The following is an 11,266-nucleotide window of genomic DNA, read 5'->3' as shown; positions in this document are numbered from 1 at the left end:
ATGTATGTGATCTTCAGCAAAGTACTTAGTCTCTGTCGTTTTCGGTTTCCCCACATGGAAGCAGGAAAATCCAAAAGCCTAAAAAAAATCCTCGTATGTTTGGAAATTAAGAAACACGCTTCTAGATAATTTACATATGTAAACAGGGCAATGCCATGTCACAACTAATGGAATTTAAGTCAGCAGAATTTAGAGGAAAACCAAAGCCCTAAGATAAGCATGTTGGAAGAGAAGAAAGGCTGAAAAATAATGAAGATCCCATCTCCAGGAGCTAGAAGAGGAATGGCGAAATAAACCCAAAGAAGGAAGAAATAAGGAATCACTAAAATTCAGAGCAGAAACAAATGAAATTGAAAAAAAAATCTACAATAGCGAAGATCAACAAACTAAAAGTTTTTTTGGTTTGTTTTTTTGTTTTTGTTTGTTTTTGTTTTTGTTTTTGTTTTTGTTTTTTTTGCAAACACTAATGGGATTGATGAGCCTCCAACGAACCTGGATAAGAAAAAGAGAAAGCACAGACCTATTTCAGTGATGGAGAGAACGGAAATCATTATAGTTGCTGCTCACATTAAGAGAATAAGAACTACATTTACATATGATTTTTTTCCACTCAAAAGACACAGAAATAGAAATACAGAATGAGATTTATAGCATAATATAATGGATACAAGTTTACCAAATATGGCGCGCGCGCGCGCGCGTGTGTGTGTGTGTGTGTGTGTGTGTGTGTAAGATACACATGTTGCTAAATAAATATATAAAAGGTTAACCTGGGGGGGGCATGTAATGAAAACTTTTTCTCTAAATGTAGAAGAAATGGAAGAAATGGTCACAGTTCTAGAACAAGACAATTTATCAGAAATGACTCAAGAAGAGATAAAACGTTTAAGTTGCCCTATGAACATTTAAGAATTGGATCAGCAACCCAAAGCCCTTCTTCAGTGAAAAGTTCAGACTCACGTGGCTTCACCCTCCATTGCTACCACACCTGATATCAAGGACCAAAACTTCAGTCTTATACAAGCTCTTCTACAGAATGGGGGGGGGGGGGAAGCAAATATTTTCTTGCTTATTTTATGAGGCAAACATAACCTTCATGCCAAAATATGATGACAGCTTAGGAAAGAAAAACTACAGGGGTACCTGCGTGGTTCAGTTGGTTAAGCATTCCACGCTTGATTTTGGCTCAGGTCATGATCTCACAGCTTTGTGAGATCAAGCCCCGTGTCTCAGGCTCTGTACTGGCAGCACAAAACCTATTTGGGATTCTCTGTCTCCCTCTCTCTCTGCCTGCCCCCCGCTTGTGTTCTTTCTCTCTCAGAAACAAAATAAATATTTTTTTTAAAAAAACAAAAATTATAATCTACTCATGAACATAAACACAAAACTTTTTTTTTTTAATGTTTATTTTTCAGAGAGAGAGAGAGACAGAGACAGAGTGTGAGCAGGGGAGGGGCGGAGAGCGAGGGAGACACAGAATCAGAAGCAGGCTCCAGGCTCCAAGCTGTCAGCACGGAGCCCGACGCGGGGCTCGAACTCACAGACTGTGAGGTCATGACCTGAGCTGAAGTCGGACGCTCAACCGACTGAGCCACCCAGGCGCCCCCATAAACACAAAACTTCTAAAAAATATCGGGGCGCCTGGGTGGCGCAGTCGGTTGAGCGTCCGACTTCAGCCAGGTCACGATCTCGCGGTCCGTGAGTTCGAGCCCCGCGTCGGGCTCTGGGCTGATGGCTCAGAGCCTGGAGCCTGTTTCCCATTCTGTGTCTCCCTCTCTCTCTGCCCCTCCCCCGTTCATGCTCTGTTTCTCTCTGTCCCAAAAATAAATAAACGTTGAAAAAAAAAATTAAAAAAAAAAAAACTTCTAAAAAATATTAACAAAATAATGTAATCTGTAGTTAACAGCTTAAAGGTGAAAGTTCATAGGAATGTTGACATCAATACAGAAAGTCATTGATAAAATTCAACATCTATTTATAATTTTTTTCAAAATTGAGAAAGGAAATTGAGGGGAATTTTATTAATCTGATGAAGTTTTTTATTTTTTTAATTTTTTTTACTTTTTATTTTTGAGAGACAGAGACAGAGAGACTGGGGGAGGGGCAGAGAGAGAGGGAGACACAGAATCTAAAGCAGGCTCCAGGCTTTGAACTGTCAGCAGAGAGCCTGACGCGGGGCTTGAACCCATAAACCATGAGATCATGACCTGAGCTGAAGCCGGACGCTTAACCGACCGAGCCACCCAGGCGCCCCTGATGAAGTTTTTTAAATAACATACCTATAGTAAATATCACTTATAATAGTCACCCATTAGTATAGTAAGACAAACTTATAAAGATTAAAAAAGAAATAACAAGTGATACGAATATCTGTATATATGTGATATGTCTATTGTGAAACACATTTAAAACAAAAGGATACAGATTTTTTTTTTTTTAAGTTTTTGAACAAGCGCCAGGCAAAAATAAAGCAAAAGAAAGCTGGTATAGTAAATTTGGTACCAGAGCTGTTTAAAGTCCAAAATTTTTAAAATCAGAAAGAAAAAGAAAAGAAAGAATATTGTAAATAAAAAGATAATGGACAATTTTGTTAGAGATTTTAAAATACTCTCTTCATGGGGCACCTGGGTGGCTCAGTCGGTTGGGCGTCCGACTTCGGCTCAGGTCATGATCTCACAGCTCACAGCCCGCATGGGGCTTTGTGCTGACGGCCGGAGCCTGGAGCCTGTTTCAGATTCTGTGTCTCCCTCTCTCTCTGACCCTTCCCCACTCACATTCTGTCTCCGTCTCTCTCAAAAATAAACATTAAAAAATTTTTACAACTTAAAATACTCTCTTTGAAACAGATCAAGCAGACAAATAAGAACCAAACGTATAGAAGATTTGATTAATGTGCCTAACAAAGCTTGATCAGTTAAATATTAGAGAAAGAATACACGTTGCTTTCAAGTACACACAGAACATTCACAAATGTGGATTATGCATAAGGCCACAGAGGAAACCTCAGTATATTCCAGAGCCTCCACAGCAAGTTCGGACTATGTTTTCTGACCTTATGTAAAATAAATCAACATCAAAAGGATCAATTTATAAGATCCCTCATGAATGAAAACTGAGAACAAAATGTAATATGATGAAATAATCTTTGAAATAGGGAAGAAATAATAAAGGAAATTATTAAATATTTTTAATCGAAATGAAAAATACTCTATGTCAAAATGTATAGGACAAAACTAAAGAAATTTAGAGATAAAATCATAGTTTTAAAAATATTCATGAGAAAACAGCAAATGAAGTTCCCATTTAGTAAGTTCCCAAAAGTGAACACAAGCAGGCAAACAAGCAAACACAACACCCAAAGAAAAGAGTAGAAATGGGTGAAATGGGAATAATGGAAAAATGGAAGGCCAGTAAAACCAAATAATTGGTTCTTTGAAAAGGCTCCTAATATAGACAAGCCAGCAGGAGAACTCATCAGGAGAGGAGATTCAAATAAACAAAAATACAACAGGAAAATAGAAGAGGAAACAGAAACATTTCTCTAAGAATTTCAAATGCTTAAATGGCCACAAGGAGTAGAAAATCTGAACAGATCAATAGCCAGTCGCCAACAACTCAACCACCCTTTGAGGGAAGCACGGGTGGGCGCCCACTGTTCAGAGAAGGAATCTGAAGAATTGATCATTTGAGTTGGCCGCAAGGTCACAGAGCAGAGCCAGGAGTTGAACCCCAGCAGTCAGATTCTAGAAGCTTCACTCTTTTATCCTCATGCTACTGTTTTGCCTCGATAGCAGGGCAGTAGTATAAATGTTACGATGATGAGAAGGATTATGTCTTTCCTCTCTTCTCGTATCACCATGTATAGCTCACCAAAAAGGCTGTATACATTTAAAAATAGTCCATTGTTAAGATAAGAACATTCCCTGGGTTACAAAATTCACAGGTACTAAAAGGGTAAGCCGTAGAGCTCTCCCTTCCACCTCCACCCCGAGGTAACGCGCTCGCTTTCTTGCCGATCCTTTCAAAAGTATTTTATGCCCATTTAAATAAAGACGTGTGTTCTCAATTCTCCTTTTTAGCTAGTGAATGGCACATATATGCACATTTCTCTGCTCCTTGTTTTCGCACTTTAACGATATCTCGAAGGTCGTATCACTGAAAACATTCTCATTCTTTTTTTTTTTTTAACTAGGTCCCACGCCCAACATGGAGCTTGAACTCAAGACCCCGAGAGTCCTATGTTCCACCAACTGAGCCAGCCAAGCGCCCCTCAAACATCTTCATTCTTTGAACAGTTGCAGAGGACTCTGTTGGTGTCTCTTGTAATTTAACCCATATTCAGTTGCTAGAACAGTAGGATGTTTCCCATCTTTTGTGATCGCAGATCATCTCGTGGTGACTATGGCATTTAGCCCATGAAATAGTTCTAGTGAGCGTAATCTATCTGTCTCAGTTTCTAAAGCTGGGTAACAAGTTACCCCAAATCTGAGTAACCTGCAACAATGGCATTCATCTTTTTGGCTCACAAATCTGCGATTTCAGCTGGCAGGATTCCGTGAGGACAGCGGTCTCTGCTCCACAGGCCATCAGCGGTGCCAGTTCAGGGTGGGGACCGAGCCCTCGGATGAAGTCTCGTCCACTCACGGAGCCCGCAAGCCATCCTGGCGGTTGGCTGAGACCTTACCTGTGACCAGACCCTTGCCTGGGGCCCCTGCGGGCAGCCTTGACTTCTTGGCAACATGGTGGCTGAGCTCCAGAAGGGCATTCTGAGAGAGCCAGGCCGGCCCCCTCGCCCTAGGCAGTCGGGGGCAGGAGGCCGCCCCCAAATCCCACCCAGCTTCAAAGGAAGGGGAATAGAATCCACCTCTTGACACGGAGTGGCAAGGTCCTGGAAGAGAATTCGAGTCCAGAAATACCGTTGTAACATTTTAATCCAATCCGTCATGGGCACCTTTCTGGAAACGCACTTGCTCCGTGACAGGGAGGTAAGGCTCTAATTTCCATAGGTGTTTGTTAATAGCCCTTCAGAGGATTTGTACCAGTTCACTCCCAACAGCAGTGCATGAGAAGCACGGATCTGTCTCCAGAAGGAGTGAAAGACTGATGGAAAGGACAAAGAGTGAATGAAGAGTGATTGAATGAATGCCAAGTCGATCTTCAGAGAAACACTTAATCGTCCGGCCACTGGGAGGCGGTGTTTTCCCACGGAAGCGCTGGGAGGCGCCCTGGGAAAGAAGGTCTGTGAGCACCGGTTTGCTTTGGGCAGGGGAGGCTCCCTACATCCAGGTCCCGGTGTGTGGACTTATACCCCACTTGGTTGCCCTTGACAGCCCGGAAGAGGGAAGACAGGAGTCACAGCGCTCCGTTCCTTTTGTCCTTTACAGTACAGGAGGCTCCGATGCCTGTGTAAAGCCCTCCCGAGGCCTCGGCACCAGAGCTCAGAACGGATTCGTCCTCTGTAGGGGCCTCTGGAGGTGAGGCCATTCCTTCAAAGGCACATTTCCAGTGGTTGTAGTTTTAGGCCTGCAAACGCGGGGGCTTGCGTAGTGCCGGGGGACCTGGGGTGGTCGCTCAGCAGAGACCTCGGAGGCGCTGAGCCTCTGTGACACCTCCCCAGGGTGATCCCAGGGGCTGTGGCCCCTTCCCCACACCCTCCTTCAGGTGGGACCCTTGGTCACTTCCAGGGATGGCCTGGAGCCCCCGAGACCCAGGCCTTGCCTGCCCAGGGAGGCCCCTTGGGCCCTGGGTGAGGCATCCCCGGGCCATCAGGCAAGATTTTGCCCCCCACCCCGGGTCACCCAAGGCGTGCACCTGCCCTACTTGTACCTGTTCATATTGCCTGTTCGCTGAACTCCACACCCTGAGATTGTGGGTCCACTCCCGGGTCGCGGATGCACACAGCTGCCCGCTTCCTGACACACTGGCCCTTCGCTCCTGTCCGTCACCATCTGCTCTCCGGAACATGCATCTTCCCAGATCCCTACCCTGCACCCCGCCAGTGTGGCTCCAAGCACAGGGGCCCTCGCACAGGCTGAGTTCCCTCCCAGGCAGGCCCTGCAGGGCCCCAGCCAGCTTCCTGCCCCTCGACACCACTGGGGACAGAGCAGGACGTTTTGACAACGTGGCTTTGAGGCCAGGACGATTCCGCTGCGCACGAACCTTGTCGACAACGGAGTGGGGTGGGTGGAGGTCCCCCTGCCCCATCTCGGATGCTGCCTCGACCACGGAGATCCAGGCACAGCTCGGGGATGGGGTGGGGAGTCAGGGGCAGGGCAAGGAACACGGCCTCTGAATTTCACAATCTGTGTTTGGGTCAAATTAGGGACCCAGCGGGCCTCTTGGGCTGTTCGGAGGCCACACTGTCCCCGTGCATCAAGCTCACCCACGTGCGGCTGACCCTTTGGGAACCAACCCATGACTTCCCCGGTTGCAGTCTCGCGTCAGCTTTGTGGTGCAGCAGGGGTGAAGGCTGACCACGGCGTCCCACGGGTCCTCCCCGAGGCCTGGGAGGCCGCTCCAGGCAGGAGGGACGCAGAGTCGCCTTAGGGAGGCCTGGCTTGGAGCCTCACCTCTGGGAGCCGTGGGCAGATCATGGGGCCCCGTTTCCTCGCCTATGATCTCGGTTCCTGCTTCGTAGAGGTGCTGTGTTACGTCGGAGAGCGGTCTTAGCGCCAGGCCTCGGATCCGAGGGCAATCAGTTCCCACCTCTCTGACCCTTGTCCCCTGCAGCTGTGGCCCACACACCCTCATCCGGACGGGACGGGCACTCCAGCGCCGCCCCTCCCCCCCCCCCCCCCCAGCAGAGGAGGGCCAGGCTGACACTGGGCACCACACACCCCGAGGGGCGGTCTCGGGCCTGCCTCCAGCGACCCCACGCACACTGAGGAGCACGGGGCCCTGGGGACACGGCGGCTGCTCCCCGGCTATCATCTGTCCCTCAGGGGACCAGTCTGAGCAGTCAGGCACTGAGTGCCATCCCCCACTAGGGCTAATGGCTGTGTCACTCTATGCTTGATCCAATGGGACTCGGGCTTCGCCCTGGCCCTGTGTTAGTGGCCCCAGGCCATGGTGGAAGGAGGGTGGGACTGTCCTTCCCTCCCACGGGGTGACCTCTCACTGCTCCCTAGTTCACAACCAGGAAGGAGTTTGAACACAGGAAGCCCCACCTCCTGCCCTCACTAGTCCTGAAGGCAGACATTTGTGTTAAGCTACTTTGAAAATCTCTTTCTTGTCTCAGAACAGACAGGCTGGGAGTGAGTCCAGTGGCCGTGCGGGGGAGGGGCGGATATGGCCACAGGGCTTCCCGTGCTGTCCCTGAACCCAGACGAGGGTCCTTCATCGCAGGGTAGAGGGCCCACCAGGATGTACACCAGCCTCTGGCCATTTAGCAGAGGGCAGAGAGCCACGATGGCTAGATGTGGGGCCAACCCAAGAATGTTTCTTTTGTTTCCCATCCCGAGGCAAGGACACCCCTAGGGAGCCCCCTGCAGGGAACCGCTTAGGGACCCGCCTGCTCCTGGCCGCCCACAGACTGATGACACAGGGAGAGAGGAACCTTCCTTCTCCGCACCACTGCCCAGAGCCAGGGGGCCAAAGCAAACAGACCAAGGGAGAGGTCAGGGGAGGGAAATACAGGCCGTGAAGGGAGAAGGGGGCTCTCAAGAGTGTTGTGCTTACAGCAACCCCAAGAGAACCCTGGAGATGCTGGGTGGTGTGCAGCCCACAGCCACATTCCTGCCCCAAGGACCCCCATGGCACGAGAAACAACAGAGAATCAACAACAGACAGACGAGCCTCTCCCGCGGCCGCCGGGGAAAGACCAAGGCCCGTCTGGGGAGGGACACCAATAACGACAGCCCACAGGCAAAAGTCAGGCCCCGACATTTCTCTTCCCCAGCTACTGAGGACGAGAGTTGGAAGGAGTTTCTAAATTATCTGCTCTGGGACCGTAACATCTCTCACGCGCTTTGTGCAGCCAACACCCAATGACATAAATGAGTGAGAAGCTTGGGGAGGTTTGGACATGAGGGGACAGGCTCTCTGCAAGGAACATGGAATTGGGCCACCAGGTGCAGAATCAAAGATGGTGATTCTGCATCCCTGCACCTGCAGTCCAGAGATGACCAGTCGTTACTCCGTTCACCCCCCGTCGGCACCAGGGGGGTGCTCGTCCGCCACCGAGCAGACACCAGAGTGTCGTGGGGTCCCGGGGCTCAGCATGGGGTCCCCATGGCGACACCAGTCAGCTGACCAGTCCTGGGTCACTGCAGGTGATCTTTGGGCTCCTAGCAACCATGCAAGGTCAGGTGCTAAGACGATGTTCTTACACTTCGGTGTTCCTAAGAATCACTCCTGATTCCTGATGAGTGTGGGTGCTCACGGGTGGGGCAGTGATCCGGGGCGGTGGAGGGGGGGGGGCCTCCACGGTGAACCATCCACTGGTGATTCACTGGGCCGCTCTTTGTCTGAGCCCTCAGTGCATAGGTTGTTGAAACTCTAGCTTGCAAATCAAATGAATGCCTAGGTCCTTGAAATATTAAAAGACCTTTCAAAGGAATGTTACGTTGACACCCTAACTTAATTATCGAGATCATAAAGTCCTGATTTCAAAAGGGTAAGAAGGGACATTGCAAGCCACTGTCACGCACACCACAAAAAGTAACATCTTACCCATGTTAAGTGCTAAGTTATATTCACACTTTCAGGATGTGTAGGCTTACGTACTCTCAAATCGCTTGACTTCTATTTAAACTGGTTTCAGGCCAGAAGAGCTGCAGCACATCCTAGAATATTAAATGCTTTTAAATGTCACTTCATGGTAAGTACCACTTGGTAGGTTTTAAATTGTTCTCAAAGGGCATATTCTCTTAATTTTTCTTCGTGGCAAATCATCCACCGATTCACCACCTCTAACTAATCACGGTGCTATATTTGAAGCCAATTATTCAAATCACAAGTACACAGGATGAACGCGGGAGGGGGGGGGTTTAGAAAAATGACATATGCAAATATTCACAACAGAGAGCTATTGTGTTTTGGCAAAGAAACGTCCACGCGTCAGCTGTGAAGGAAGCGTATTTTGAAAGCGAACCTCTTAAGCGTCTAAGTCCCCGTCAAGATACCTCTACAAGGTACTCACACCTCCAAATTAGATAGCTGAGGCTTCTCCAGCTTTTGACAGGCCTCCGTATTGGTACTGTCTTCATAAAACGCAGAATTGGACCGCAGTACAATGTGCTATCACAGTGCGAACACTTCTCGGTCTAAAGACAAGAAAATCGGACGGTGATGATGTCAGGTGGCCGTTTTCAGACTTTTAAGTAGTGGCACCCCTTTTTCAAAGGAACCAAGAGTCGGAAATAGAAATTATTTTGTCCGCGTAGATTTACTCCTACATTTAACGTTTTAACACTCCGTGGAAACATCAAGGTCCTTGCGGTGAACATAAAAATTTGAGACTGGGGTTAAGGCCAGCGATTTATTAAAGTCGTCTCGGGCTCCAGGTCATTCAGGTGCCATGTTCTGCTTGTACAGTTTAGAGCAAGGCGGTCAAGATGGCTGATGTTTTAGAGCACATCATGCGATGCACGACTCAGGCACCCCAGTCCTCATCTTTAAATGATATTTAAAATGTTTTTAAGAAGCTATTGCATCCAATATTTATGGAGTGAGGCTCCTGAGAATGCAGGACCGGCCCATTCTAGAGCAATTCTTTACAGAGAACAACCACAAAGTGGACAAAATACACTTCACGACTATCGAAGGCGCTGGAGGGAAATCAAAACCAGAACACCAGAGGAGGGCCGAGGCTTAGGAGGAAAATCTTTGGGTGCATTTAATGGCTTTTCTGCCCGAGGACAGGCTTCCTCCTGCCAAGTAGGGCAGCTGCGCTGGAGTAGAAAACCCGCAGCCTTGCTGGCTTAACAAGTAAGAGGACCAAGTTCAGAGTGATCAGAACAGGCAGAAAGTGACAGAAGATACTAGAAAGGAGAGCCAGAAAGGAGGATCCAAAAATCCTGGGTAAAACTGCCCAAATCTCTGGTTGATCCTATAAACCAGGTATACAGCAAGGCAAACTCAAAGTGGCCTGGCTAAGCTAAAAGAACTTAGGAGAGTTCTGGGGTTACCCATCATAGGCAGGGTAAGGAGAAGTGGCAGCTTAATTCTAGCCCTGTTAACGATCTCCCTTAAAAATCAGCACTTTTCAGGGGCGCTTGGGTGGCTCAGTCGGTTCAGCTCAGGTTGTGGTCTCAAGGTTTGTGAGTTCGAGCCCCGTGTCCGGCTCTGTGCTGAGGGCTCAGAGCCTAGAGCTGCTTCGGACTCTGTCTCCCTCTGTTTCTGTCCTTCCCCTGCTCAGGCTCTGTCTCTCAAAAATAAATAAATGTTAAAAAAAATTTTTTTTTAAATCAGTACTTTTCAGAGGAACATAACACACTCCAGAGTCCCTGAAATGTAGAATTCATAAAGTTTAGGATACAATCCAAAACTACGAGGCATGCACCCAAGAGAAAAAGGCAATCTAGAGACGGATCCTGAAAAGATCCACATGTTGGAATTGGCAGGCAAGGATTTTTAAAGAGCTAGTATAGCTATGCTCAAAGATGTAAAGGAAAATAAGCTTGTAATAAACAAACAGGTAGGGAATCTCAGCAGAGAAAAAAAAAAAAGCTATTAAAAAAGAAAAAAGAACAGGGGCGCCTGGGTGGTTAAGCATCAGACACTTGATTTTGGCTCAGGTCATGATTTCGTGGTTTGTGAGATCAACCGCATTGGGTTCTATGCTGACAGCCCAGAGCCTGCTTGGGATTCTCTGTCTCCTCTCTCTCTGCCCCTCCCCTACTCATGCTCCCTCTCTCTCTCTCATAATAAACTTTAAAAAAGGATATGAAATTCTACATGGAAAAGAAGGTTGGAAGAAAAGACTTACTAGATGGGCTTTAGAGTAAATTGTAAGAGACAGAATAAAGAGTCGGTGAACCCGAAGAGAGAAAAACAATTTTTAAATCAAAAGAGCCTCAAGGAATTGTGGGCCAACCTCAAAAGGTTAATGTATGTGTAATAGGAATGTAAGGAAAGAAAGGGACAGAAAATATATTTGAAAAAGTAACGTCTAAATATTCTCCAAATTTCATTTAAGACATAAATTACAGATTCAAGTTCAGGGAACTCCAAGCGAGATAAATACAAGGAAAATCATACCAAAGCATATGAAGCAACATTGCTGGGGAGTTTAAAATAGTACAGCCACTTTGCAAAAGTCTGGCAA

This window comes from Lynx rufus, unplaced genomic scaffold (assembly GCF_022079265.1).
Source record: "Lynx rufus isolate CCGP_SWC_20201006 ecotype Redwood Valley unplaced genomic scaffold, mLynRuf1.p SCAF_1, whole genome shotgun sequence".
NCBI lineage: Eukaryota > Metazoa > Chordata > Mammalia > Carnivora > Felidae > Lynx > Lynx rufus.
This window is presented reverse-complemented; position numbering follows the sequence as displayed.